The sequence below is a fragment of the Diabrotica virgifera genome, chromosome 7 (genome assembly GCF_917563875.1).
Source record: "Diabrotica virgifera virgifera chromosome 7, PGI_DIABVI_V3a".
Lineage (NCBI taxonomy): Eukaryota > Metazoa > Arthropoda > Insecta > Coleoptera > Chrysomelidae > Diabrotica > Diabrotica virgifera.
This window is the reverse complement of record NC_065449.1, coordinates 96,816,532-96,829,035: the sequence shown is the minus strand read 5'-3', so window position 1 is coordinate 96,829,035 and position 12,504 is coordinate 96,816,532. Positions and strand designations below refer to the sequence as shown.

Sequence of the window (12,504 nt, the reverse complement as noted above, 5' to 3'; positions counted from 1 at the left end):
TAGGATCCTAGATAATTGAACTCGTTAACCACTTCAAACTGGTCTAAGGCTCCTGTTGTCTGAAGTGAATTTGAATAATCTACTATCATAATTTATGTTTTTGGTTTATTAATCTTGAGACCACATCTATTGCTTTCGGCTTCCACTAGCTGCAGCAGGCTGGACATTTCTTCTTCGGATGCAGTTATTAACGTTGTATCATCTGCATATCTGAGATTTGAGATCTTCTTTCCTGCGATAGAAATACCGCCATTCCATTTGTCGAGTGCTTTTCTCATTATATATTCCCCATAGAAATTAAACAGACTTGGAGATAGAATACATCCTTGTCGGACTCCTCTACCTATTTTAAAAGGATCGGACTTACGGTTTTCAATTCTTATTCTGGTTTCACTGTTCTCATATAGGCTTTTCACCAGAGCTGACAGATGATCAGGAACCCTCATCTCATGTAGAACTTTCCACAAAACTGTCCAGTCTACACAGTCAAATGCCTTCTGATAATCCAGAAAGCAGATGATCATCCGAATTTTGAATTCTCGTGCTTTCTCAATGAGTTATCGCATATTAAGAATTTGCTCCCTTGTGCCTTTACCCTTCACGAAGCCTGCCTGTTCTTGTGGTATTTGTCTATCCAGGTATGTCTGCATGCGACACTTGATGATTCTCAACAGAATTTTACTTGGGTGTGAAATTAGTGAGATGGTTCGGTAGTACTACATTTTGTGGTTACGCCTTTCTTATGAATGGGAGTAAATAGTGCGGTACACCAATCACTGGGCCATTTGCCGATTCTCCATACATGATTGCACAGTCTCCACATTATTTGGACACCATGTTCACCCATGTTCTGTAAAAGTTCTGCCGTGATGTCATCGCAACCAGGTGATTTATTTCTTTTAAGGTGTTTTATGGCTTCATCGACTTCAGACCTTAGAATATCTGGTTCTAGGGTTGTTGTTGAGACTTGCAGTGCTGTTATATGATTAATGTTAGATGTTTCAGCTTTATAGAGTTATGTGCAGTATTTCTTCCAAGTCTCCAGAACCGCATCCATATCGCTTACCATATTACCTGTCTCATCATCTATAGCGTAATTTCTGGGTTTGAATTCCCGAGCCAGTAACTTTACTTTCTGAAAGAGATCTCTTGTTTCATTTCGATGTAAGTGGATTTCTACTTCCTGGCAAATTTTAGACACATATTTGTCTTTATCTTTCCGGCAATTTCTTTGGATTTCTCTTGATAAGCTTCGATACTCGTTTAAATCAAAACTGCCAACTGTAAGTTGCCTTCTTTGTTCTACAATTTTCCATGTTTGGTCACTGATCTATGGTTTACGACTGTTGTTGTTTATGGGTTGGCGACATTTTGTACTATGATTATTTATTTTAAATTCCTCAGTTTCCTTTCTACAAAATTGAAAATATCCAAAAACTTCATTAGCATTCAAAATATAAATTCCTAACTTTTAAAATATTCCCAGTGACAATTTACAATACTGCTGTTTTCAAAATATACTAATAATAACATCAAAACAATACACAATGAATTTATATTTTATTTGTTGTACCAGGAAAACTTACAGAAAAGTATACAGTAACCAAAAAACAATCAGATGTTATTAGTTTTCCTTTCCATATTAGTCCATGTGTGAGGCCACTTTCGTATGAAAAATGTTTCTGACTCGATTTCTTTGCGGATTCCTGTTCAAAAATGTCCCCTTTAAACAAATCAGAATGATGCCGGATGAAACAATTTTTTAAGCAAATTCAAAATTACTTTTTTGCCTCGAAAAATGTATTTTTAGGTTTCTTGTTTAAGATGACCAAAAAATGCTAAAAACATATTTTCGGGTTCCAAAAAGGTGATGTTTTGAATTTGTTAAAAAATATATTAAACAATTTCTACCCAAAAATTTCGCCTGGCACCCTCCTGATTTGTTTATAGGGGATATTTTTTAACAAGAATCCGCAAAGAAACCGAGTCAGAACAGTCAGACACAGGCAGCATAAATCCGGACCCCGGAAGTGTCATAGGTTTTCGAAACGGACCCTCAGTCAGGGAAACTAATTGGTGACCCCTGTTCTACGGGATAAAATACATAAAAAAACTTGGGTCCATCTGAATAAAGTAGGCCATCGAAGCGAGACAACCAAATATGCGAGCGAGCTACCCAAAAGAATAAATTTAGGTAGGGCTCGCATTCGGAAAAATGAGAGACATGTTTAAAACGAATATACAAATCCATTTCAAAGGGAAGGCTTTTAACCAGTGCGTTCTACCAGTCCTTACATACGGAGCAAAAACCTTAACTTTCATAAAAGCATAAAAGCAGCTGAAAAATTGAGAAGAAAACAACGAAAGATGAAGAGATCAATGCTTGGAATAAGCTTAAGAAATAGAGTACGAAACGAGGAAGTTCGTAGACAGATCGGAGTGGAAGATATCATCAAACGTATTACAAGGCAAATATGGAAATGGGCGGGACATGTTGCAAGAATGGAAGACGACAGATGGACAAGCGAAGCCGAGGAAGACCCCCAACGCGGTAGACCGACGACCTCAAAACAATTGTAACCAATTGGATAGCAGAGGCACAGAACAGAAAAAGATGGAAATATTTGGAGGAGGCCTATGTTTAACAATTGACAAATCAGGGCTGATTGGTGATGATGATGACAGTTTCTGCTATCACAGTAATCTAGCAATGTCAACTATTCTTTAACTATGGTACTTTTAATACCACTATAATTAAACAGTACATGTAAATAATTATAAACACTTAAATAATTATCAATGTAACAGTATAACTTCACAAAGATAACATGTATTAATGCTTTTCTTATACATAAATAACCAATTAGACAGTTTACCGACATATGTATTTATTTGTTACAGCAATGTTTGTACACGTGAAAGTAATTATAAAAAATTGAAAATGAAAGCTTGATTGATAAACTGACCAATAAGTACCAATAGTCAGAGGCAACAGTCAGTGGTGTAGAAGCGAGTATGAAAAATTTCAAGTAGGTACTTGCCATACTAGGTATTCACTAGGTGTATTCAATTTCGAAAAATACCTACTAAATATGGCAACAGCATCGAAAAGTTTGATATTTTATTAACGTCTGTATGTAGAGAACTTAGAAATTTGCAAGAAGATGAAGAACGAAAAGACCAACTAGATAATGTCTATTTAGGTACTTAGTTGGAAGAGGGAGAAGAGTCTTATTACACAGGGAGAGAGTTATTACAAAGAGATACAATCTGACAAGTGAGTGCTGACGGGTTGCGCGTAGAACAAATTGAAAAGGTAAAGGTATTGCTCATCATGTCAATCCCTTGACATGTATTAACTGTTTTTGATTAAATATTACTATTAATGACTGATATAATTATTATGTACATGATTTGATTTATTTACCTATTCTATCTTGCGGTCCTGATATAAATATTGAGCCAGGTATGAACATGCTTTAGTTGAGTATAGAGCTTTGACGGTAACTTTAAAATCTTAAATAGGAGCCCCCATTTTTTATTGCAGATTTGGATTCCTTACGTAAAAATAAGTAACTTTTATTCGAGACATTTTTTCGAATTATGGAAAGATGGCGCTAAAATCGGAAAAACACTATTTATTAGCGCCATCTGTCAACAATTCTAACAAATGTTTCAAATAAATGTTACTTATTGTTCATGAGGAATCCAAATCTGCAATAAAACGAGGGGATTCCTATTTGATTTTAAAGTTACCCCCCACCCCACCTTCATGGGGTGGAGTGGAGGGTCGTATTTGATGTTATTCGATAGGTTCTTGAAAAATATTAAACACATATTTTTTGGTTTTTTATTTGGAAGTGCATTTCTCGAGATTTTAGACCATTTCTATAATTTACCTATGGTATCACGATAAATCATTTTTTCCGATTATAGCGCCATCTATCCACAATTCGAAAAAATGTTCGAATAAAAGTCGCTTACTTTTGCGTAAGGAATCCAAATCTGCAATAAAAACTGGAGGTTTCCATTTAAGATTTTAAAGTTACTCCCACCACACTTCCAGGGGGTAGAGTGGGGGAGTTGTGTTTAGTGTCATTTGATAGATTTTTGCAAAATATTGGGCACGGATTTTTTAGTTTTTCGATCCAATCTTCAATTCGCGAATTATTCGACCGTCCCGCGAATTATTCGATCGTCCTAGGCGATGAGTTCCACCCTGGGCACCAGGTACCTCGGAGACCATCGCCGTAATGAAATTCGTGTTCAGTGACCTCAAAACCCTCCAAGCATAAAAATTGAACTTATTTCCGTCAATATTTCCTGAGTTCTAAATTTTTCATTTTCCATCTCTTCGAGATGCACTTTGAAACAATTTAGTTCACAAAATTGCCAGACACTCTCTCGAATCGAATGCACAAAGTTCCATGACGATTCATCTTACTGAACAAAATTCCTAGGTTTAATGCTTCGTTGCCTCGCCTAATAGTGTTTTGTATTGTTAGTCTGGGCTGATTTATATCGGAGAATATAGGCCATTTTTGGGAAAAGTTATTTACTAGCAATTTTATTGCTGGAATCGAAGCTTATGATAATATATATATTAATAATATAGGTATGCAAAGTCCGCAGATAGTGTGCTACTTTTTTTATAAACAAAATGGCGTCCGAAAATCGTGTTTTTTTCAATTATTGCTCTATAACTCCGAAGATTTTAACTTTACAACAAAAACACTCAAATAAAAATTCACCGCAATTAAATTCAGCATAGAGATATGTTTTTTCCGATCTGCTCCGACGAACATTTTCCTCGGAAAATCCGGGTTTCCCAACAAAATCTTTAATTGTCAAATAAAGTTTTAGATAAGTAATTATCTATAATAATAATAGTCTCCCGTTTTATACCGCTGTGGCTTTGGGAGTATAGCAAGGTAGTCTGCTATATCTAGGGCCTACGGTATACAAGGAAGGTGACAGGGCCAGTGTTACGCTTCAACCGCCTATTATTACCCCTGGTTTTACCCAAGGTACTCATTTTATTCAGGCTGAGTCGACCTGAGGCCTATAAACATTTTAAAAATGGCTAGTTGTTCTTGCCGGCGCAGTAGGATTTGAACTCCGGACCACCGGTATGCGAGCCAAGTACACTACCACTTCGCTACGCTGGCCCAGCCAAGTAATTATCTAGTAATAATTAAATAATTTGGTGACTTAAAAGCCTTCTTGGTTTGAATTATAGTTCCAGAAGCTGGTGAAAATTGAACGAATATTTTAGCAACAATTCAATTGTTAATTAATAATTTACGGTCGCAATAATAACCAAAATAATTATGATACACTGATCAAACTTTGAAATCTTATAAAGTTGAGATGCCTATTTAACATTTTGTCGACAAAATATAATTTTTTTACTTTTTTGCATAATCTTTAAATGTTTTAAAAAAATAGTTATAAACAAATTAACGTTTATCAGAAAGTTTTTATTATATTCTAATTTTAAAAAATAGTTAAAATGCGTATTTCAAATATCTTGAATATTAATGTTTTAGAACTTATTTACAACCATTTGCAAAAAAGTTATGAAACAGCAAAGCAAACATATGATTACTGCGTTGTTTATAATTTTTTTATTTCTTTCAAAGCGTAAAGTCAGTTTAAAGTACAAGCTAATTACTTACAAAAAATATCGATTATCAGTTTAATGGTTATATTTTAATTTAAGATTATAAATATATTTTTTTGTAATTTACACGCGCGAAAGTAGACTAATACCGTAGCTATGTATTATGTATTATACCCATCCACATACACAACTCGCGCGAGTTTAAAGCGTGTCAGTCGCTTCGAGTGAACATCTCCGGCTCTGTATCAAGCCTACTTTCGTGCTAAAAATTACAAAAAAAAGTATTTTTAATCTTTGATTAAAATAGAACCATTGAACTAATATTTGATATTCTTTGTGAGTAATTTGATTGTACCACTGACTCACTTTAAGCTTTGAAACAATTAAAACAAATTATAAACAACGTAGCAATCGTATATTTACTTTGCTGTTTCATAACTTTTTTGCAAATGGTTGGAAAAATCTTTTAAAGCATTCATTTTCAAGACCTTTGAAATACGCATTTTAAGTATTTTTTAAAATTAGAATATAATAAACAATTTCTGAGAAATGTTAATTTGTTTATAACTATTTTTTTAAACATTTAAAGATTATGCAAAAAAATAAAAAATTTATATTTTGTCGACAAAATATTAAATAGGCATCACATCTTTATAACCTTTCTAGGTTTGATCAATGTCTCATGATTATTTTGGTTTTTATTGCGACTGTAAATTGTTAATAAACAATTGAATTGTTGCTAAAATATTCGTTTAATTTTCACCGTCTTCTGCAGTTATAATCTATACCAAGAAAGCTTTTATTTCACCACGTTATTTATTTATTGATAAATAATTACTTGCCCAAAAAATTTATTTGAAAATTCGAGATTTTGTTGGGAAAACCCACATTTTCCGAGGAAAATTTTCGTCGGAGCAAATCGGGAAAAACATGCCTATATGTATAATTAAATTGGGGTGAATTTTTATTGGAGTGTTTTTGGTGTAAAGTTAAAATCTTCGGAGTTATAGACCAATAATTGAAAAAAACCCGATTTGGGGGCGCCATTTTGTTAATAAAAAAAGTAGCACACTATCTGAGGACTTTGCATACCTATATTATTAATATATAGGATCATAATATTCGATTCCAGCAATAAAATTGCTGGTAAATAACCTTTCTTTGTACTTTACTAATTAGACCAGCGTATTATAACTATTTTTTTTTCAAAATTTAATAATTATGCAAAAAAACGAAAAATTTAATTTTGTCGCAAAAGTATTAAATAAGCATCTCATCTTTATAATCTTTATAAGTTTGATCAATGTATCATGATTATTTTGGTTATTATTGCGATCGTAAATTGTTAATTAACAATTGAATAAATATTGTTGCTAAAATATTCGTTTAATTTTCACCGGCTTCTGGAATTACAATCTATACCAAGAAAGCTTTGATGTCACTAAGTTATTTAATTATTGATTAATAATTACTTACCTAACACTTTATTTGAAAATTAGGAGTTTTTGTTGGGAAAACCCGCATTTTCCGAGGAAAATTTTCGTCGGAGCAAATCGGGAAAAACATATCTCTATGCAGAATTTAATTGCGGTGAATTTTTATTTGGGTGTTTTTGTTGTAATGTTAAAATCTTCGGAGTTATAGAGCAATAATTGAAAAAAATACGATTTGTCGGCGCCATTTTGTTTATAAAAAAAAGTAGCACAATTATTGATATATAGGATCTTATAATTCGATTCCAGCAATAAAATTGCTGGTAAATAACTTTTCCATGAATTTTGCTAATTAGCCCAGAGTATGTGTAGTCTAGCTCAGTATATATGTTACCGGCCAAACCCGATTTCAGGACAAACTAGTTTGACCTAGGCCAAACGTAGTTTGTCTTAGGCCAAACTAGTTTATCATGATAGAAATACACACACTTTAGGCCAAACTAGTTTGGCCTAGGACAAACAAGTTTATCCTGATATAATAAAGATTCACACTTCGGGATAAACTAGTACGGCGTAGTCTAAACCAATTTAGCCGAGTTGAAAATAATTTAGCGAACATGTAAGGACTTTTACATGCAAGAAATTCCCAAATCACGTCCCAACAGGGATGGCAAAAAAATGATACATCAGTATATTGTATCATATGATACATCGAATGTAGATATTCATACATGCTATAAATCAATATATTCTTGTATAATTGAATAATATAAAAAATAATAAATAAAAGGATGATGTTTTCTCCAAAAATTAAAAGAAAAAATACACTTACGAATAAAATCGAGTACGAATTAATATTGTTTTCACCAAGTTTGAAAAAATGTGAAAACGTTGAATTGACCACGTCCGTGTATCCGTCCGTCCGTCTGTCTGTCCGTGAACTCAACTCCTCCGTCATTATACCAGGTAGAATGACAAATGAGAGCTTATAATACAAGGATGGTACTAAAGGTGAGACATTTGACCTAGGCTGTTGAATATAACATTATATTATTGTTTTTTGTTACGAATAATAATTATAATTTTAATAAAAATAATTATTTTTTCAAGAAAAAAGTATTTTATTCAATTAATTTTTATATTAAGCCGTACTAGTTCGCTGAATTACTTTCTTCTTCTTGGCTTTTTCCCATTATGAGTTTGCCGTTTTCGTCTTCCATGGCACTCTATTCTCCCAGTCGCTATCTCTGAGGTCTCTGTCTATCATAGCATTTCCTATGTGAGTCTTCCATCTCACAGCAAGTCTTCCTCCCCGCGGGTCACAGTCCAGTAATCTTTTTGGTCACCTGTGCTCCGGCATTCTTTGTACATGCCAGTACGATTTCAGGGCTCTACTTTTACTACCACAACTTTTTTGTAATTGAGCATTCTACTTCTATTCTGTTTCATATTTCCTCTGTTCTTATTCAATTCTACCTTGTAATTTGTAGACACCTTCTCATAAACTCCAATTCAGCTGTTCGTATGTTGTTTCGTATTATTGTTGTCACTGGCCATTCTTCCGCTCTTGTAGGGTAATATTCAGCACTAAGCCCTGTAAAATCTTTTTTTGTTTTATTTAGTTACAGTGATCTTCCATATTACTCCATGGAGTGCATTCGTGGCTTGTTTTCCCCGTACTATTTTCATTTCTATATCTTTCATACAAGTGCCATCTCGGTTTATCATTTACCCTAAATACTTAAAAGTCTTACAACCTTAATAGTGTCTTCTAAACTTACGTTTAACTAACCTGTAATCAATTACTTTCGACTAGATTAAATTGGTTTAGTAGGCTAAACTAGTTTATCCTGATATAAAAACATCATCATCATCATAGTCATTAACATCTTAGTAGATGTGTTGTGGTTCATAATTGGGCTTCAGCAGCTCGGACAGTTTGATTGATAATATTTCTCCACTGGTCGCGGTCATCAGTTACATGTATTACCTCAGTATACTGTTTGTTGAGAAGCTTTTTAGTAATGTCCGCCCATCGCTGTGGAGATCTTCCGCGTTGGCGTTGAGTCTGAGGCCTTCCTTGGACCACCAACCGCTCCATTTTGTGATCACTCCGATGGATATGACCAAAGAACTTTAAAATTCTAGAGTAAACGGTACTGGAGAGACGCTGATCCGGTTTAATTTCATCCAGAACCGAGACATTTGTACGGCGAGCCGTCCATGGAATTCGAAGCAGGCGTCTCCATGTCCACATTTCAAAGGCGTCTATACGTCGTCTATCTGATTCTTTGACTGTCCATGTCTCGCATGCATAGTAAAATATGGAAAAGACCAGAGTTGAAACGAGTCTCTTTTTGTTTGTCATAGTAATGTGACGATCACGCCAGACCCCGTTTAGTTCACTCATTGCTGCTCTTGCTAGTTGAATGCGTCTTCTAATTTCGGGTTCACAACTGCCTGTGTTGTTAACTAGAGCTCCAAGATATATCATAGATGAGACTACCTCGCATCCCGCAATAGTTTGGGTTTCAGGAAACTGTTGTTGGCGATCAATAACCATGATTTTGGTTTTGTTGTAGTTAACCATGAGTCCAAATTTAGCACTTTCTTCCTCGAGTTTTTTTAATAATTCAATAATTTCTTCTGGAGTAGAGGCTAGAAGTGTAGTGTCGTCTGCGAAACGCAAGTTAGATATCTTAACACCACCTAGGTTTACTCCTCCCTCCCAACCATCCAAGACTCTGCGCATTATGAACTCCGAATAGATGTTAAATAATAAGGGAGATAAAACGCATCCTTGGCGTACTCCCTTCTCCAAAGTGCATTTGTCAGACAGGTATCCGTCCATTCGAATATATGCCAGGTTATCTTGGTACAGTTTGCTAATAAGGTGAGTCAAGTGTTTAGGTACACCCATTGTCGTCAATATGTTCCATAGTTTGTCCCATCTAACATTATCAAAGGCCTTTGTATAATCGACGAAACATATAAATATCGGGATCTGGTATTCTCTGGCTTTTTCTATGATGTTTCTTACATTAAGGATTTGTTCTCTAGTACCTCTGCCCTTTACAAATCCAGCCTGCTCAGGTGCTATTTGCCAACTTATGAAGTTTTCTAGACGCCGTTGCAGTATGTAGAGGATCACCTTACTGGCGTGTGATATTAGAGCTAATAGCCTGTAGTTGTTACAATTATTTGTTGAACCTTTCTTATGAAGAGGTATGATTATGGTCTTTCTCCAATCCTCAGGCCAAACGCCTATGTGCCATATTTCATTACACAATCGATGTAAAAAATCGATGTATAAAAACATACACTTCAGGATATACTAGTTTGGCCTGAAGTGTGCATCTTTATATCAAGATAAACTAGTTTGGCCTGAAGTGTGTGTATTTATATCAGGATAAACTAGTTTGACCTACGCGCGATAGGACAAACTAGTTTGGCCTAGGTCATACTAGTGTATCCTAACGCGCATAGGACAAACTAGTTTGTCCTGAAATCGGGTTTGGCCAGTAACATATATATATAAATATATATATATATATATATATATATATATATATATATATATATATATATATATATATATATATTGTATATACCTTGCGACTGCGGGTCTTCTAACAACCTGACCAAAATTGGTAACCTTGCTCCTGTAGTAATCCTTTTACAAGTTAACAAACAACTTTTTTAACTTGCTACACTATACTGACGAAGCCCAAATAGGCCGAAACACCGGTGTATATAGTTGCACAGAAATGTATGGAATGATGACCCTTCATCATTTTATATATTTCCAACTAAATTCGCATTCACTTTACGAGTATTAGCCAATGATTTTGCTTATTTATATATATATATATATATATATATATATATATATATATATATATATATATATATATATATATATATATATATATATATATATATATATTTATAATAGATCTCTATACCCTCTACAATTTTCTATTAGTCCGCCACTGAGCATTTACCTTTAAATGTTTTCGTAGAGAAATGTTCACTAATAAGAACTTTCTGTCGATAAAATTGCATAATGCATAATGAATGATAGTTACACGACTAATCTTTAACGTTCATGTTTCTATTGAAATTATAAAGGTCATTGGCGATAATTTTTTGAACTTGTTCGTTATATAAAACTGCTTTTATTAGGCACTTTTTTATAGGTATGACTTGTAATATGTGTCTGGTTTTAATTAGTGAGATGAACTTTGCTCCTTTAATATTTTTACTAGACATCTTTATTTTTAAGATGGATTGACGGACGAATTAAAAGAAACTAAAATATAGTAAAAAACAGATTGACATTACAGAAGATTTGTCTCTGATCTTCTATTATTAACTCATTCTTCTTCTTCTTATAGTGTCATCTTCCGCCGGAGGTTAGCAATCATTATAGCTATTCTTATCGTTGATGCTACCACCAAAGAATATAGACGTTAATAGAAGAGTACTGCCCTGTAACGTTTCAGTATAGGATTTTGTCTTCCCACTGAGTAGGTGCATGTGGCCTGACAACGACTACGGTATTTTCAAGGGACAAATAAACGTGACCATCTGTTCCATTAAAACTCTTCTTCTAGGAGAGTATAATATATTCTTGGCTACCACTCTGAATAGCTCAATGGAGGTGCAGCCACACCATTTAGGAAGGTTTTTACTCATAAGATTCTTCGTCTTCATCTCTATCTCTATTCCCCTGTTTTACCCCGCCTCAACGGGAGTAGGGTATATTCTCTCATTATCTATAGACCGGTCACTCTAGTAGAGTATAGATCGCTCAGGTTCATGAGCTCTTTTAATACAAATGCGGTGGACTGGTCCGCATAAGTCCTCTTCATTATCCTTCATATATTTTTGTGTTTTTTTGCTTTCTCTGTGATCTGTTTACATTCTTTCCTATTCTGTATTTTTTCTCTCCAGCCTGTAATTTCCATATTGGACATATCCTCTGGCAGTTGATCTTTCCATCTTATTTTCAGTCTTATCTGGTATGTTTATTACTGGCGTCCAATTTGTTATCTGCCTAATTAGTTTATCCTCTTCTTTGGATGTGGCCAAACCATTTTGGTCTTTGTGCTGTATCTATTGTGTAGTTTAGTCTATTGTGTCTTCCATTAGATTTCTTATTTCGTGATTCATCAGAATTCGCATTTCTCCTTGATCTGTCTTAATTGGACCATGTATTCTCCTCATAATTTTTCTTTCTATTATCCTCAGTTTTGCACTTTGTTGCAAGGCACATTGCTTCTTCTACAAAGGTGATGACTGGTCTAATTGCCGTTCTACATATCGTTGTCTTTGTTATCTTGCTCAGGTTTTTATCTTTAAGTAGCTTTTGGTACTTCCAGAATGCCCTATTCCCTGCTTTAATTCTTTCGTTTATCTCTATGCTTCTTCTGTTTTGACCATCTA

The 12,504-nt window shown here is 34.3% G+C and overlaps 1 protein-coding gene across 1 annotated transcript in view; it reads right to left on the bottom strand.

Moving 5' to 3' along the window:
• LOC114330751 (cGMP-dependent protein kinase, isozyme 2 forms cD4/T1/T3A/T3B) overlaps positions 1–12,504 on the bottom strand; it is a 1,273,893-nt gene that overhangs the window by 1,215,775 nt on the left and 45,614 nt on the right. The window lies entirely within an intron of this gene.